General features: G+C 45.7%; 1 protein-coding gene across 1 annotated transcript in view; it reads right to left on the bottom strand.

Moving 5' to 3' along the window:
• Positions 1 to 17,340, bottom strand: part of LOC310761832 (retinal guanylyl cyclase 2-like) — a gene marked incomplete at its 5' end in the record, with an annotated part of 299,090 nt that overhangs the window by 83,999 nt on the left and 197,751 nt on the right. The window lies entirely within an intron of this gene.

Below are 17,340 nucleotides of genomic sequence, written 5' to 3'. Positions count from 1 at the left end.
TGGTCTGATCCAGCGGTCAGGCTCACCTTGTATTCTCCTAAAGCAAAAAGGCCCATCTGAATAATCTAGCAGGAAGATTCCCGGTCAAGATGTCTTGTGTCTTCTTCTTCTTCTTTGGTGATCACCCATAGCCAAGTAAGATTGCCTTCCATGAACACGGTTTTAACAATGAGTCCGTAAGTGACTGTGGAGGCCAGTTCTGGATCCACACGTCCTTCCACAGTGGGGACATAGGTTTCCAGGTGGGAGTTGATCACGGTGTGGATTTGCCAAGCGTGCCTTCCTCTTAGCATGTTTCTCCCTTGTGTCCTGAGTTCGGGTGTCTTCAAAGCCCATGACACCTTTGGCAAAGGCTGTTCTCCAGTTGGAACACTCGCAGGCAAGTGTTCCCCAGTTGTCTGTGTTTACACAACATTTTTTTGTAGATTTGCCATGAGACACTCTTTAAACCTCTTTTGTTGACCACCAGCACTACGCTTTCCATTTTAAGTTCGGAATAGAGCAGTTGCTTTGGGAGCTGATAATCAGGCATCCGCACAACATGACCAGTCCAACGAAGTTGATGTTGAAGAATCATCGTTTTGAATAAGCAGGCTTTGGCATGGTAGCGACTTGACACCTTATTAATTACCTCAGCACACTCAATTCTCTTCGCAGGCTCTGAGAAAGGCAATAATGTTTGGACGGTGGGGTTTGGCATCCATCTGTCTTGAGAGACAATGGAGGAGTGAACCTTCTGGAATGGAGTCAAACCATGGGAGAGTTACAGCACCTGCTGTGGCTGTAGAGACTGGTGCAGGAGAGACATGTTTTGTTGCAGCTGGGGCAGATCAAGGAGTCCGGTTGTGCTGCTGCAGATGCACCATGACATTTCTTCTCTCTGCTCTCCTCCCAGCAGCCATTCCTCCTCTGGTCATTTCTGTGGATGTACGACTTGAGTGTCTGTCTCCAGGCACTGCAGTCATCTGCTAGAGATTCCCACACAGAGAAGTGAATATTGTCAGCCTTCAAGTCACATTTGCGGGACATGGGTGGCGCTGTGGGTTAAACCACAGAGCCTAGGACTTGCCAATCAGAAGGTCAGTGGTTCGAATCCCCACGACAGGGTGAGCTCCCATTGCTCGGTCCCTGCTCCTGCCAACCTAGCAGTTCGAAAACATGTCAAAGTGCAAGTAGATAAATAGGTACCGCTCCGGCGGGAAGATAAACGGCGTTTCCGTGCACTGCTCTGGTTCGCCAGAAGCGGCTTAGTCATGCTAGCCACATGACCCAGAAGCTGTACGCCGGCTCCCTCGGCCAGTAGAGCGAGATGAGCGCCGCAACCCCAGAGTTGGTCACGACTGGACCTAATGGTCATGGGTCCCTTTACCTTTACCTTAAGTCACATTTGCAGACATCTGACTGACCTTACAGGTAGATTCCCGGTTGAGATGTCTTGTGCGTTTCCTTCTGAGCAAGCAAGTTTTGGCATGGGTAGTGACTTGACACCCAATTAATTACTTCAGCACGCTCCATTCTCCTCGCAGGCTCTGAGAGAGGTGATAATAGGCCCCAATTAAAAAGACTCCACACTCCTTTTTCCTCAGCCAATTTCCCCCAGGTAACTTTCCTCGGAGTGGCTGCAGTTTGACAGTTCCGCAGCCAAGGAGGTTGTACTTTTATTAGCATTTGTGGAAAGAAATTGCCGCATCGAGAAATCTAAACACGTACGCCCACAGAGCACGTGTCTTTTTCTTCTGCTTAGAAAGAGCAAAAGTGTTTGGGAGGTTGCAGTTGGCCCAGAAGGTTGGTGCAAGAGGAAAAAATAGAGAAGGAGAAAAGAGAAAAAAATAGAGAAGGAGAAAATGCCAAGAACCACATTTGGGGGATGTCCTCTTTGGTGAGAGAACCCCGGCAGAGATTTAAAATCACAAAATAGGCAGCAAAGTAAAGCCTGGAAACATAGGCTGCTAGATCTTTAAAATATGCCCTTGTGAGTTCCAAAACTTCCCTCTTTCCTTAGCGTAGAAAAAGACCACACATTCGGTAAGTTTAAAATGGTTTACTTACAAAATCTCCAAAGGTCAGATTCATGTGCTTTTCCATACAGCATTCGGAAAATGTTGCACAGGCAGTAAAACATGGCTTAGTTAGAGCGGTGAAAGTTCCTAAATAATTGGTCTAGGAACTAAAGAATGGCTTGTGAAAGCCATGCAGCTGGGCTGGAGCAACCAGCTGAGTCTCTTCACATGCTGAGCTTCACAAGTAGACTGGAAGGGGGGGGCAACAGCTTGATTACCCAGTTCCTCCAAAGCTGAACCAAGCCTGGCAGGAGAGCTTACTCTGTGGTCTTAACCCCTTCGTGCATCAACTAGAATTAAGCATGATGGTTATATGAAGATGGTTATCCCACACAGAGTGCAGAGCTGGGCAAGAGAGGGATGTAGCCTGGGGAAGAGGCCTGTTCTTTCAAGGTCCTAAGAGCCAGGTGGAGAGGCCAGGAAGGTCAGTTTTGGCAGGTGGGCCCAAGGTTGCAGGCTTTCTAGGAACATCTGATTGGTCACTGTGAGAGCAGGAGGCTGGACTAGATGGGCCATGGGTGCAATCCTATAGGGCTTCTCTCGTGTTCGTAATCAAAGGAGGTGGCCATCAAACTCTGGCCAAGAAGTCCTAAACAGAGGTGTTCCTAGTCTCCATCCAGCTGCCCAAAATATGTTCTTCCAAGGCAGGTATGTCATTAGCTCCATAATAATAATAATAATAATAATAATAATAATAATAATTTATTATTTATACCCCGCCCATCTGGCTGGGTTTCCCCAGCCACTCTGGGCGGCTTCCAACCGAATATTAAAAACAATACAGCGTCAGACATTAAAAGCTCCCCTAAACAGGGCTGCCTTCAGTTGTCTTTTAAAAGTAAAATACCATATTTTTCTGTGTATAAGACTAGGTTTTTTCCCTAAAAAATAATGTCAAAAATTAGGGGGCGTCTTATACACAGATACATCTTCCCTCTGTTTTCTTAAATCTGAGTCCCCCAAAATAAGGGGCGTCTTATACATGGGGGCATCTTATAGATGGAAAAATACAGTAGTTGTTTATTGCCTTGACATCTGCTGGGAGGCATTCCACAGGGCGGGTGCCACTACTGAGAAGGCCCTCTGCCTGGCTCCCTGTAACTTGGCTTCTCACAGGGAGGGAACCACCAGAAGGCCCTCAGCACTGGACCTCAGTGTCTGGGCAGAACGATGGGGGTGGAGACGCTCCTTCAGGTATACAGGACCGAGGCCGTTTAGGGCTTTAAAGTTCAGCACCAACACTTTGAATTGTGCTCAGAAACATCTGCTCCACTTGAGGGAGCCTTGCTGCTGATCTTCCCCTAATACCTCGCACCAAATGCTTGCCTTGCTGTTATTTTTCTAAGACAAAACAACATCCAGCCTAGCCGTCTGTCATCGCCGCAGATTTCTGGGCTTTCCACGACCCCGTTCCTAATCTCCCAAAGCCAGAGGTCTTGGATTTAAGTCGATCTCATCCCCTCCGACTTCCACGGCAATAAATTGGCTTAAAGCACAGCACCTCAGGCTTCTCCGGGCTGAAAAACAGGCTGTCAGAGCCAGGGAAGAGAGTCACGGCCTCTCTGGTCCACGGTTTCCCCGCTGAGCCACCTCAACCCCAGCAAAGGACGACAGACTGGAAATTTGCCTGGGAAACCTCTCTTGCTTCCAGCCAAGGCCGGAACCAGGGGGATCTCATAAATCATCGGCAAGTGAAGAGTTATGAGTTTCCTCAGACAAGCACCGCTAATTGCCGGGGGTTCTGCCAGCGAGCGTGACGCCATTGAGGGCTCGGGCGCCCGAGGAGGCTGGGAATGCATGGGCTGAAACTCATGTTGACGTATGTTCCAACGTGTCCCTCATTTCGGCTCGTGTGCATCAGCCAAGGGCATCTTGTGAATGGAGCATGCAAGGCTGGGTGGTCTCTGCTGCCCACAACGTCACACGACATGACACATCCATCTTGGATTTGGGAGCCTTGGAAGCTGTCTTCTGCTCTGACTCCACACCTCAGAAAAGCCCTGCAGGATCTGACCAACGGCCCGTCTAGTCCAGCATCCTGTTCTCACAGTGGTCAACCAGATGGGAAACCTTGTAAGCAGGATCTGAGCGCAAGAGCAACTCTTGCCACCTGTGGTTTCCAGCAACTGGGACTCAGAAGCACTGCTGCCCCCTACTGTGGAGTCTGAGTATCACAATCCTGCCTATCATAAGGTTACCAGATTTTTTTCAAAGAATCCGGGGACACTTTTTTGGGGGGAAATGAGAAAAAAAAGTTATTTAAAAATAATAATTAAGCAGTCGCGAAATTAAAAGACGCCTGCTTCTTGGGAGAAAAGCAATGACAAACCTAGCATCTTAAAAAGCAGAGACATCACCTTGCTGACAAAGGTCCATATAGTTAAAGCTATGGTTTTCCCAGTAGTGATGTATGGAAGTGAGAGCTGGACCATCAAGAAGGCTGATTGCCAAAGAATTGATGCTTTTGAATTATGGTGCTGGAGGAGACTCTTGAGAGTCCCATGGACTACAAGAAGATCAAACCTATCCATACTTAAGGAAATCAGCCCTGAGTGCTCACTAGAAGGACAGATCCTGAAGCTGAGGCTCCAATACTTTGGCCACCTCATGAGAAGAGAAGACTCCCTGGAAAAGACCCTGATGTTGGGAAAGATGGAGAGCACAAGGAGAAGGGGACGACAGAGGACGAGATGGTTGGACAGTGTTCTCAAAGCAACGAGCATGAGTTTGACCAAACTGCGGGAGGCAGTGGAAGACGGGAGTGCCTGGCGTGCTCTGGTCCATGGGGTCACGAAGAGTCAGACATGACTAAATGACAACAACAATAGGTATTTCAAGCCATTTGCACATGTTGCCATGCAACCTGTCCATGCAGAATGTAGGCACCCTATATATAGAAAAGAGCAAACCAGTGATATTTTAGGGAGCAGGCTAGCAGGCGGGGCCCATGACTTACATCATAGGAGCCTACACAACACAAAACACTGTTGCTGTATGTAGGTTTTATTTTATTTGTTTTTTATCTTATATTTTGGAAATGTACATCCAAGGTTTTTTTCCCTTTAATTTTTTTGGGGGGCCCCAAGAGAGTAGGGCCCTAAGCTATAACTTGTTTAGCTTATACGTAAATCCGGCACTGCCTGTAAGGTCTCATCAACTCTTCAGTATGGACCAGAAAGATCTTTGATATGACTTAACCGTCCACGAGTCCTTCACCTTTTACCTTTTTTAACCCTAGGCTGCAAATCCTGTCTCCAAGAAGTGTGTGGCAGCCATTGCTGCCACGATGCATTCCTTGGAGGCCCCTGTGGCTTCTACCACACAAGGCGGTCGCCTCGCGTTGCCCCATGGGTGAGCTGGCCATGGCTCTTGTGATCTGAGGCAGAACTGAAAGCCGAAAGATGGAAATAAACCCTCAGGGACTTTCTGGCTTGAACCTTCTTGCAATGGTCATTATAGATTCCATTTTATTTCCAGCATTCCCACTTTGAGAGAGTGTTTCATTTTGGGATTTGAAGCAATCGGATTTGGAGACGAGGACACAAAACTCCGTAGGGAGAAATGTTGGGGTGTTTCCCCAGGAGCAAGCAGGTATCTTGAGGGTTTGGCTTGCTCCATCATGAGCCAATAGCTAGGAGTAGTCTGCCACCTCATGGTTCTATGTGGGGAAAATCAATTTATGCAATCCACAACGCTTGCTTGAAGGGAGAAACAAAAGGTCCTGAGTTTCTCTTCCATTTTTCTCTTTCAATAAGTGGAGATTATTATTAGTTTATCCCAGCCAGTATCTGGACATTTTTCAAATTGTTCTGACATACACAAATGTTTTGAAATATGCAATGGGCACAATTTTATTCTTAGATGTGCAATTGTTTTCATATATGCATGCAATTGTTTTGTCAATGTTTTTGTTTTTTTACTGTATTGTGAAATTGCTTCAAGAGGCATCACAGAAAGCAGTTCATAAATGAAATATGTAAATAGCAAGACATTAATATTAATATCAGTCAAGCCCCTTCAACGTATCATTTTTGTTTTTTTGTTTTTTATAATATTTTTATTCAAGAATTTTTTTCCATATAAACATAACATACATAAACATACAAAGACATAAACAAAACAAAAAACATGTACCAATTCATATCCTAATTTCTTATACCTTTCTTCCCCGACTTCCTCATGCCTCCCTTTTCTGTATTCCAAATTCTTATCGATTACTCAGCAAATCTTCCCTTATTTTAATTTAGATTTAAACTAATCTTCCTTATTCTCCTTGTCTTAACCATTGCTAATAGTAACCATTTACTTTCCAGTCCAACATCATTCTAACTTTCATTAACTTTGTGATATTTCTTTAAATAGTCCTTGAATTTTTTCCATTCTTCTTGCGCTGCTTCTCTTCCCTGGTTTCGGATTCTGCTCGTCATTTCTGCCAAGCCCATGTAGTCTATCACCTTCATCTGCCATTCTTCCAGTGTGGGTAGCTCTTGCGTCTTCCAGTACTTCGCAATGAGTATTCTAGCTGCTGTTGTAGCATACATAAAGAAGGTTATATCCGTCTTTAACACCCCTTGGCCTACAATACCCAAGAGAAAGGCCTCTGGTTTCTTGGGGAAAGTATATTTAAATACCTTTTTAAGTTCATTATAGATCATTTCCCAGAATGCCTTAATCTTCGGGCAAGTCCACCAAAGATGAAAAAATGTACCTTCAGTTTCTTTACATTTCCAACATTTATTATCAGGCAAATGGTAAATCTTTGCAAGCTTGACTGGGGTTATGTACCACCTATATATCATTTTCATAATATTTTCTCTTAAGGCATTACATGCCGTAAATTTCATGTAAATAGCAAGACATTAATATTAATATCAGTCAAGCCCCTTCAACGTATCATTTTTGACCCCTACGAAAAACTCCGTCTAGGCACGCCTAACCAGACACGTAATTTTATTATGTCTGTTTGCCTTCAAAGTTCCTTGATTTTTATCTGCATTTTGATCATTTTATTATGTCTACTTGTTTGGAGAGTCTGTCGGTTTTATCTACAGTTTGGTAACTTTATTATGTCTGCTTGTTTTGAAAGATTGTTATCGTCATTTTCTCGTGCATATTTTATGCTATTTTTATGGAAACTGCGTTCGATGGGTTTGTGTGTGAGAGAGTCTGATGATACAGCATAAAGAACGTGTTAAAACTACAAAATATTTGACCTTCCCTCTGAATTGTAATTCTGGGAGGAGTACCTAGAGATCTCTACTTATTTGTTTATGGGTTTATACAGGTATTTCTGAACCACCGAGTCATACAAAAAAGAAAAAAAACCACGATAGTGTATAATAAAACCATTAGCACATAATAAAATTATAAACACCCAAAAGTGAAGTGAAAAAGGAATGGGAGTGCCTAAATGAATACCTTAAAAGTCAAGGTTCAAGGACAGAAATCTGGCTGAGTCTGGAATAGCCTTATGAAGTGAAAGGATAAGAAAGAGGGATTTATATCTAGATGCTAGGATAGAGATGATAAGGAAACAGGAAGATACAATGAGAAGTAAAAAATGTGCCGTGGGATTTGTGACCCCCTGGACCAGAGCACGCCAGGCACTCCTGTCTTCCACTGCCTCCCGCAGTTTGGTCAAACTCATGTTCGTAGCTTCAAGAACACTGTCCCGCCATCTCGTCCTCTGTCGTCCCCTTCTCCTTGTGCCCTCCATCTTTCCCAACATCAGGGTCTTTTCCAGGGAGTCTTCTCTTCTCATGAGGTGGCCAAAGTATTGGAGCTTCAGCTTCAGGATCTGTCCTTCCAGTGAGCACTCAAGGCTGATTCCCTTAAGAATGGATAGGTTTGATCTTCTTGCAGTCCATGGGACTCTCATGGACCTAGGTAAAGGTAAAGGGACCCCTGACCATTAGGTCCAGTCGTGGCCGACTCTGAGGTTGCAGCGCTCATCTTGCTCTATAGGCAGAGGGAGACGGTATACAGCTTCCAGGTCATGTGGCCAGCATGACTAAGCCACTTCTGGTGAACCAGAGCAGCACACGGAAACGCCGTTTACCTTCCCGCCAGAGCGGTAGCTATTTATCTACTTGCACTTTGACATGCTTTCGAACTGCTAGGTTGGCAGGAGCAGGGACCGAGCAACGGGAGCTCACCCCGTCGTGGGGATTCGAACTGCCAACCTTCTGATCGGCAAGTCCTAGGCTCTGTGGTTTAACCCACAGTGCCACCCGTGTCCCTTCTCAGGGACCTACCCATGGTCTAATCCTCCTTAAAAAGCCATCCAAGTGGCAGCAAGTTCTGTAGTTTAACTATGTGCTGCATGAAGAAGGGCTTTGTTTAATCTGTCTTGAATCTTCTAACTCCTGGCTGGGGAAACCCAGTCAGATGAACAGCACAGAAACATAGCACCTTAGAGTTGCAGGGACCCCAAGAGTTATCTATCAAATCAAATCAAATTTTATTAAACGGTCACAGACCAGATTAACTCGTACAGCCAGTCAGCAAAGCATAACACCGGAAAAAAACAAAGGACAATTTCAATACAGATTAGGCCATAACAGCAATTTAAAATTAGACAGCATAAATAAAATTAAGTATTTGCCTTCGCCTGCATATTGGCATTGGAAAGCTCTTGTTTCCTGCGCCTAATAGCGGCTACACAGAATTTGGCAACATTGATCGTAATTTCAGGAACCTTATCTTCTACCAAGGCTCTCATACGTTGGAGTTCTGGTTCATTTTTAAGCTTTTGTAGAACTGGGGCAATAAAGGTCAGGCGTAGATCCTCGTAGTAACTACAGTGCAGCAATACATGCAGACTTGTTTCCACTTCCGATGAGCCACATGGGCAAACACGTGACTCATATGGTTTGCCCTCATATCTGCCTAGCAGCAGGGCAGAGGGCAGAACGTTAAATCTGGCCAGGGTAAAGGAGTTTCTGTACTTAGGTATTTGTAAATCAGCCAGATAATTTGCGGGTGAGAACCCTCTCCCAAAGTCTCTAATTGTGGCATGTTTATCCATTTTGCCCATATGACATTGCAGCTCTATGTCCCTAATGCGTTGAAGCACTTGACTTCTGGCTCTCTCATATCCTGCCGCTATCAAGATCTGTGGGGAGAATCCCAAGCTTCTTATCTTTTCAAACAGGGAAGCTTTCCAGGTAGAATGAATGGTGTCTAAGAGTGTTAAAGGAGCCAAACCGGCCGGGGGAAAAATAAGTTTTAACCAGTAGTGTATCTTTAGAATCCACAACCGCACGTTAACGGGTGGTTGTCCAACTTCTAAGCGGACAGCTATATTAGATACACAGGGGGGGATCCCCAATAAACACCGATAGAATTTTGTTTGAAATGCCTCCATAGGCGCAAAATTTTTAAAACTGCAAACCTGGGATCCATAAGTGAGTTGTGGGAGTATTTTTGCAGCAAAAACCTGGGAGGCCGCGGAACGTATTTACCCCCTTTCCCGTGAAAAAATCTTGTAAGGGCTTTATTGGCCCTTCACCAAGATTTATCTAGTCGAGCCCCCGACAATGCAGGAATCTCAGCTAAAGCATCCATGACAGACGGCCATCCAACCTCTGCTTAAAAACCTCCAAGGAAGGAGCACCCACCATATAGATTATAAAATAGATAACAGATAATAAAAGTATATAGATAATAAAAGTATATTGTATAATATTATGTAGATAATAAAAATATTAGTATTTCATGGGAGGGCCATAAGTTTCAGTGCTATGAGAGAAGGACTGTACAAGCTGATGATGATGATGATGACGACGACAAATAGTTCTCTTGCATTTAAAGCTAAGATCAGTGAAAGAAAACAAACTTTCTCAATTGTGTCTTGCAATCTCTCCCTCCGTCCCCAAACTTCAGCTGCAAACAGCGCCAGAGAATTACTGCGCAATTCTGCCTGTATCAAGTTGACACTTCTGAACCTCGCAGCTGGCAGGGAATCGATACTGGACATCTGCACCGTGGAAACTTGATCCAGGCAAACTGCAAAACCAGATTGTGGGTGCCCTGCAGGTGATTTAGGAGCAGGTAGGAGAGTCTGGATGGGATTGCCGCCATGAGATGGATTTTGCTGCCTGTGGAAATATGGATTAAGCATCCCTCCAGGCAGCCCAAGAGGCTACTCGGTGGTAAAATAAGCAGAAAACAAATCTAAAAGCAATTTCACTGGTTCCTGGGGAGGCAGTCCTCTATTTTGAAGGGCTGCCAGAGGACAGTTCTCTATTTAGAATCATAGAATCGTAAAACTGAATAGGACCCATAGCTGCCAACGCTTCCCTTTTTTAAAGGGAAATTTCCTTATTCAGAATAGGATTCCTCACAAGAAATTTTAAGAGAAAGGGAAAATTGATCTCAGATAGATTGCATACCCTTAGGAAAATGCAGTGAAAACCATGTAACAAGGGCACGGTTAAATCTGGTTTTATTGAAACCTGGTTTATTAAACCTGGTTTTATCCAGGATGGAGCACATAAAAGTGAAGGCCATGCCCCCGATTTTGGTGCCTGTTTCAATGCCTCCTATTAGCAAGTCCTCCCGGAAGATCGACGAAGAGAAGGATGACTTCATAGTGAAATTTATAGGGGCGATACCCCCCACCCCAGAACCGCTAAAGAATAAATACATTTTGCACAAGTTTATTAGGGAAGGGGAAGTGATCTTTCCAAAAGAGGAAGATTTTTTTTTTTTTACTGTACCGATTAATGGCTCAATTCCGTTCTTTTTTTAAAAAAGGAGGCTTCAGAACTCCGTTGAACGATTTTTATGGTCTCTGGAGGCGAATCGGACACAAGCTCAGCTCGGGAATAAAAACGGTGATTTCGTTATTACGGCTCTGGAAAGTGCATTCGCGTTACCTGAGCCTGAATTTATATATTTCCTCGTACAGGAGTTATCTGCATGAAGGATTTAATGGAAAACTTGTTTCTAAATGGGGATGAAAAGCCCCACCAGGCAGGTTTAAAGATTTTACGAAGAAAGGGTGGTTTATTATTTGCAGCAAAATATTGCTGGTATTGGTGTCTGCTAATGGAAACTAAATTGCCCTTTGCCAATATTTCCTGCTTAGCACCCTGTTATAGTTTCCCTAAAATTCCAAACTATGGACTTGAACTAGATGGGCCATCAGTATGATTATCAGTGGCGTGAGACGAAATTTTTCCTGGGGGTACAGTTTCGGCCAGAGGTGCCAGGTTACAAGGCCAGAGGGTGGGCATCTCCCATGTGAGCATCACGCCTTCCTAAGCTGGGCAGAAACTTCCTGGGCTTTGGGAAGGAGACGCCAGGCCTCTGAAAGGACTCTTCAGAGAGCCAGCGTGGTGTAGGGGTTAAGAGCGGTGGACTCGTAATCTGGTGAACCGGGTTCGCGTCTCCGCTCCTCCACATGCAGCTGCTGGGTGACCTTGGGCCAGTCACACTTCTCTGAAGTCTCTCAGCCTCACTCACTTCACAGAGTGTTTATTGTGGGGGAGGAAGGGAAAGGAGATTGTTAGCCGCTTTGAGACGCCTTCAGGTAGTGATAAAGCGGGATATCAAATCCAAACTCTTCTTCCTCAAAGTCTTCTTGCCCCCTTCCCAAAGACAGGTGGGCTTTGGGAATGTGGAGGAAGGGCTTTTGGACTCATCAGTCATGCCCTTCCCCCTCAGCTGGGCAAAAGCTTCCCAGGCTTTGGGAAATAAGCATCAGTAGAACATTTAGGGGGCTAGCCTAGTCCACACCCCTGGTAATTATGATTACCGTATTTTTTGCTCTATAAGACTCACTTTTTCCCTCCTAAAAAGTAAGGGGAAATGTGTGCGCGTCTTATGGAGCGAATGCAGGCTGCGCAGCTATCCCAGAAGCCAGAACAGCAAGAGGGATCGCCGCTTTCGCTGCGCAGCGATCCCTCTTGTTGTTCTGGCTTCTGAGATTCAGAATAATTTTTTTATTGTTTTCCTCCTCCAAAAACTAGGTGCGTCTTACGGTCTGGTGCGTCTTATAGAGCGAAAAATACGGTAGGTAAAGGTAAAGGTAAAGGTAGTGATGTATGGAAGTGAGAGCTGATCGCTGAAGAATTTATGCTTTTGAATTATGGTGCTGGAGGAGACTCTTGAGAGTCCCATGGACTGCAAGAAGATCAAACCTCTCCATTCTGAAGGAAATCAGCCCTGAGTGCTCACTGGAAGGACAGATCGTGAAGCTGAGAAGACTCCCTGGAAAAGACCCTGATGTTGGTAAAGGACCCCTGGATGGTTAAGTCCACTCAAATAGGGTTGTGGCACTCATCTCGCTTTCAGGCCGAGGAAGCCGGCATTTGTCCACAGACAGCATTCTGGGTCATGTGGCCAGCATGACCAAACCGCTTACGGCATAATGGGACACCATGACGTAAAGCAGAGCACACAGAAGTGCTGTTTACCTTCCTGCCACAGTGGTACCTATTTACTTGCGCTGGCGTGCTTTCGAACTGCTAGGTTGGCAGGAGCTGGGACAGAGCAACAGGAGCTCACCCCGTCATAGGGATTCAAACCGCCAACGTTCTGATCGGCAAGCCCAAGAGGCTCGGTAGTTTAGACCACAGGGCCACCCGCGTTCCTGCTGAGAACAATACCAACTGCACTGAGATAATGAACATGGAATAATTCCACCTGCTAGTTAGCAGATAAATGCCTGTGCTGCTGTAAGGTAAAAGGTAAAGGACCCCTGGACGGTTAAGTCCACCCAAAGGCGATTATGGGGTTGCGTCGCTCATCTCGATTTCAGGCCAAGGGAGCTGGCATTTGTCCACAGACGGCTTTCTGGGTCATGTGGCCAGCAGGACTAAACCGCTTCTGACGCAATGGGACACTGTGACGGAAACCAGAGCGCACAGAAACGCTGTTTACCTTTCCGCCGCAGTGGTACCTATTTATCTACTTGCACTGGCCTGCTTTCGAACTGCTAGGTTGGCAGGAGCTGGGAGAGAGCAACGGGAGCTCACCCTGTTGCGGGGATTCGAACCGCCAACCTTCTGATCAGCAAACCCAAGAGGCTCAGTGGTTTAGACCACAGCGCCACCCGCGTCTAAACTGAGCCAAGCTGCTGATAAATTGCAGACTGGCCAGATAGCCCACTTGTCCTCATGGTTTTAGCCAAAGCAAGCTGGCCAAAAGTACAGCAGAACCGAAGGTGAGATGTTAGTGACAAGTGGAGCTGGAGATAAATTATGGGTGGGGATAGATTGCTTAAACAAACCATGTACTAGCTGGGCCAAGAACCAGCAGAGGGCCAGAAAATATATACACGCCCGAGGGGAGCTTTTAACATAGGTTTCTCCTGCACACTTTCTGCCCAGCAACTAAACCTATAAAATGCAAGGGCTGTTGGATTATCACAGTTAATTATCTTATACGGAACCCTTGCTGGAACTGGTGCATCTGGATCAAAGAGTTTCCATTTCTGTTGGCCGAGATCCTCCACCTTGGAGACCAAGTTATAATGCTGAGAGGTGTCTGGAGGCTCTGGGTTCAGCAGAGCCCAGCAGGAGAGCTGGCAAATCCATCCAGCACTTTCCGGCAGGCCAAGAAGTGTCTCGACAAAAGAGTAGCTCAACGGAGAGGTGAAAAGCAGGGATGACCGGGGAGAGGGTTGGGCTTCTTCCGATGCCAAAATAATGCTTCCAAGATCCCCCCGGTTGGGGTAGATGGGAAGCTATTGTTAGGACTGAAATAGCACCCAAAAGGTTTATGGCGGACCTGGGGAATATGTGGGGGGAGGTTAGATTATATTGCATCAAGCAAGCATTTCCCCACACCTTCCACATTGCAAAACATTGCAAGGGGTAGTGGGTATCTTTCGCAAGAGCGCAGCATCAATTATAATTGTGCAACCTGAATGTGCAGGTACGTTTCTCTTCGCGTTGGGGAAACTGCCAAACTTGCCTGGTACTTGCAGGACATCTTAAAAGAAGAAAAGGTTAAGGTTTAAACCCTGTACCAGGCATAGGCAAACTCAGCCCTCCAGATGTTTTGGAACTACAACTCCCATCATCCCTGACCACTGGTCCCGTTAGCTAGGGATAATAATAATAATAATAATAATAATAATAATAATAATAATAATAATAATTAGTTATACCCCACCCTTCCCGGTTCAAAAACTGGGCTCGGAGCGGCTAACAACAAATTTAAATGACTTAATTGTAAAAGCAGCATAAAATACAGTATAAAAACATGAATAACAATAAAATTCAAAGTTCAGAAATCAATTTGGGGGAAATCCATCTAATAAGCATTAGACAGTCAGCAGGGCTAGCTTCCCATCAGCGTGGGCTATGGCCAAGGCTGATGGGATTTGTAGTCCGGTATCATCTAGTGCAGCCTTTCTCAAGCTGTGGGTCCCCAGATGTTGTTGAACTACAACTCCCATCACCCCTAGCTAGCAAGGCCAGAGCTCAGGGATGATGGGAGTTGTAGTCCAACAACATCTGGGGACCCACAGGTTGAGAACCGCTGATCTAGTGGGTCACAGGCTTCCCACCCCGATCTTTATGGGATCTCATTATCGAGGGCTTTAGAGCTGCCTGTTTCAGGCCTGCTTCCACTTAGGTTTTGGCCACATGCATCTATTCCTTGTTGATTGATGGGATATTCTCCTTCCACTCCCAAACAGGTTTTCCTCCCTCCTCAGCTGCCCTGTGCCAATATGGTTTTCGTTAGGAACTTTTCAGATTGCGCTTTGACGGTGCTTGGCACTCTTTGCTCCTTTTGCATTACCCGTTGCGCCAAAGGCAGCTGTTCCACTTTAATTTCTAACCCCCATGCGTCGCTGGTTGCAAACCAGTTCAGGGTGGGGTTTTGTTTTGTTTTGAGGGGAAACGAGAGCTTACGAATTTAACAAAATGGCAAGAGCAATTAACCTCGCCTGCTGCAACACACTTCGGCTGCCTGGAATATAACCCCCGTACTTTGGTGCTGCAAGCTACTGCAAGTCGTCTCCAAGATTTATCCTAGCCTTCATTTCCTCCATATGTTTAGGACTACAATTCCCATCAGCTTTATCTCGGCATGTTTGTGCTCCTGTCTCAGTGACGTCTATGTTGGCTTGGGCACGTCCACAGAATGGATGATGGCAGGATACCCAAGGATGTACTCTACGAGGAGCTGGCTTCAGGCACCAGCTGAGCCAACTCTGTGCTACAAAGATGTCTGCAAATGAGACAAGAAGGGTGGCAACATCAACCCCACCGTGTTGGAATCCCTTGCAGATGACCGCAATGCCTGGAGACAGACAGTCAGTTCATCCATTCACAGCAGTTACCAGAGGAGGAATGACTGCTGTGAGGTATGCAGAGAAGAAGCTCCATGGTGCATCTACAGCAGCACAACTGGACGCCTTCATCTGCCCCAGCTGCAACAAAACATGTCTCTCCCATATCAGTCTCTACAGCCACAGGTGCTGCAAGCTTCCAGCAGTTGTGACTTCACCTGCAAAAGCGCACTCCTCCATTGTCTCCCGAGACAGATGCCAACGACATATCTCTTGTTTAGCTTTAAACTGCCAGATTTGGTCAATATGTTTTTATTGTTTTATGCAAAGTCTTGTGGCAGCTGCAGGGAGCCTTTGGCTCTCCAGATGTTCTTGAACTACAACTCTGAATGTCCACTGGCTATGCTTGCTGGAGCTGATGGGAGTTGTAGCCTGGCAACACCAGGAGGATCAAAGGTTCCCCCCAGTGTTTGAAATTAGCCAGGTGCCAGGAGCATTTTGCACCTGGCTATTGGCCACGAGGGCACCTCATATGTCCACCATCTGAAGGTGCATGTCTGGGGGGCCAATGCTTTCGCACACCAATCCTGTAGAATTCTATCAGTTATATTTTATCTGCACATCTGGAATGAATTTCCAGAACCAAAATGCTTTTTCTGTGCAGCCTGAGCAGGGGCAGTGAACGACATTATAGTTACCGTATTTTTGGCTCCTTGACGCACTTTTTTCTTCCTAAAAAGTAAGGGGAAATGTCTGTGCATCTTATGGAGCGACTGTGTGGTCCCTGGAGCCGAATTGCCCAGGGGCAAAAAGCAGATGATGCTTTTTTTTTTGAAAGAGGGAAGTGTGTGTTGAAACGCCACTGCTGGCGACAAGGGAGAGAGATAAGGGACGCTAGAGATAAAGGAGGCTGCCTGGGAGGGGAGAGGTAAAGACAGCAAACTTGCAAAGGGGGGAAACAGGAAAACTAAAGCAATAAGGAGAGAAATTAGAAGAAAAGGAGGAGCAAAAAACTGTTCCAGCTAAGGAAAAGACACAACGGCAAACAAGAGGCAAGGGAGTGTTGAAAGGAAGCAGCTGATCGGTTGGATCGGGAGAGAGATAAGGGACACTAGCGGAGGCTGCCTGGGAGGGGGGGTAAAAGCCCATGGATCAGAATTTTTACATTGGGTCACCCCAAATTCACCATCAGATCGCATAGCATGTCCATGGCTACAGCCTGCACCAAAAAAATCATGCATCCACTGTTTCCTGGGGCTGCAGTGGTGCAAAAATGTGGTTACAAAGCACGGATCCACATGGATCCTCACGATTTTTGTATTGGGTCACCCCAAATTCACCATCAGATCACGTCTGTGGCCACAGCATGAATCGCAAAAATCATACATCCACTGTTGCGTTCAGAATATTTTTTTTCTCGTTTTCTTCCTCTAAAAACTGGGTGCATCTTATGGTCAGGGGCGTCTTATGGAGCGGAAAATGTGGTAATTGTTGTCGCTTGTCTTCACTTACCCCCTACTACACCTGCCTGCACACAACTGTGAGTAATATTCTTATGTTATGAACAGTCCATGTCACCATTAAGAGAGGTCGGAATAGGCCAATATATATGTGGACTGTCTCCGGATCAAGTGACTTTTAAGTTCCCAAAGTTCCAGCTCAAGGTTGTCCTCTGAACTAGCCAGATATTTAACTGAGAACCAGTCAGTCCATCATTTAAAAAATAAGACTTTAGAGCAGTCTTAACCCAAAACGGCAACTAGACATTCTGTTTTGGTGACTGCAACCTTGCTTTAAAGAGCCATTTGGCCCCTAGCTTACATATCCGAGTTTCTAACACTGGTTCCCCAGCCCAGCTATATAGAAAGCTAGCATCTTAAAAAGCAGAAACATCACCTTGCCAACAAAGGTCCGTATAGTTAAAGCTATGGTTTTCCCGGTAGTGATGTATGGAAGTGAGAGCTGGACCATAAAGAAGGCTGGTCGCCAAAGAATGGATGCTTTTGAATTCTGGTGCTGGAGGAGACTCTT

The sequence above is a fragment of the Podarcis filfolensis genome (genome assembly GCF_964270895.1).
Source record: "Podarcis filfolensis genome assembly, chromosome: 4".
Taxonomy (NCBI): Eukaryota; Metazoa; Chordata; class Lepidosauria; order Squamata; family Lacertidae; genus Podarcis; species Podarcis filfolensis.
The sequence above is the reverse complement of the archived record's forward strand: the minus strand, read 5'-3'. Positions and strand labels throughout refer to the sequence as shown.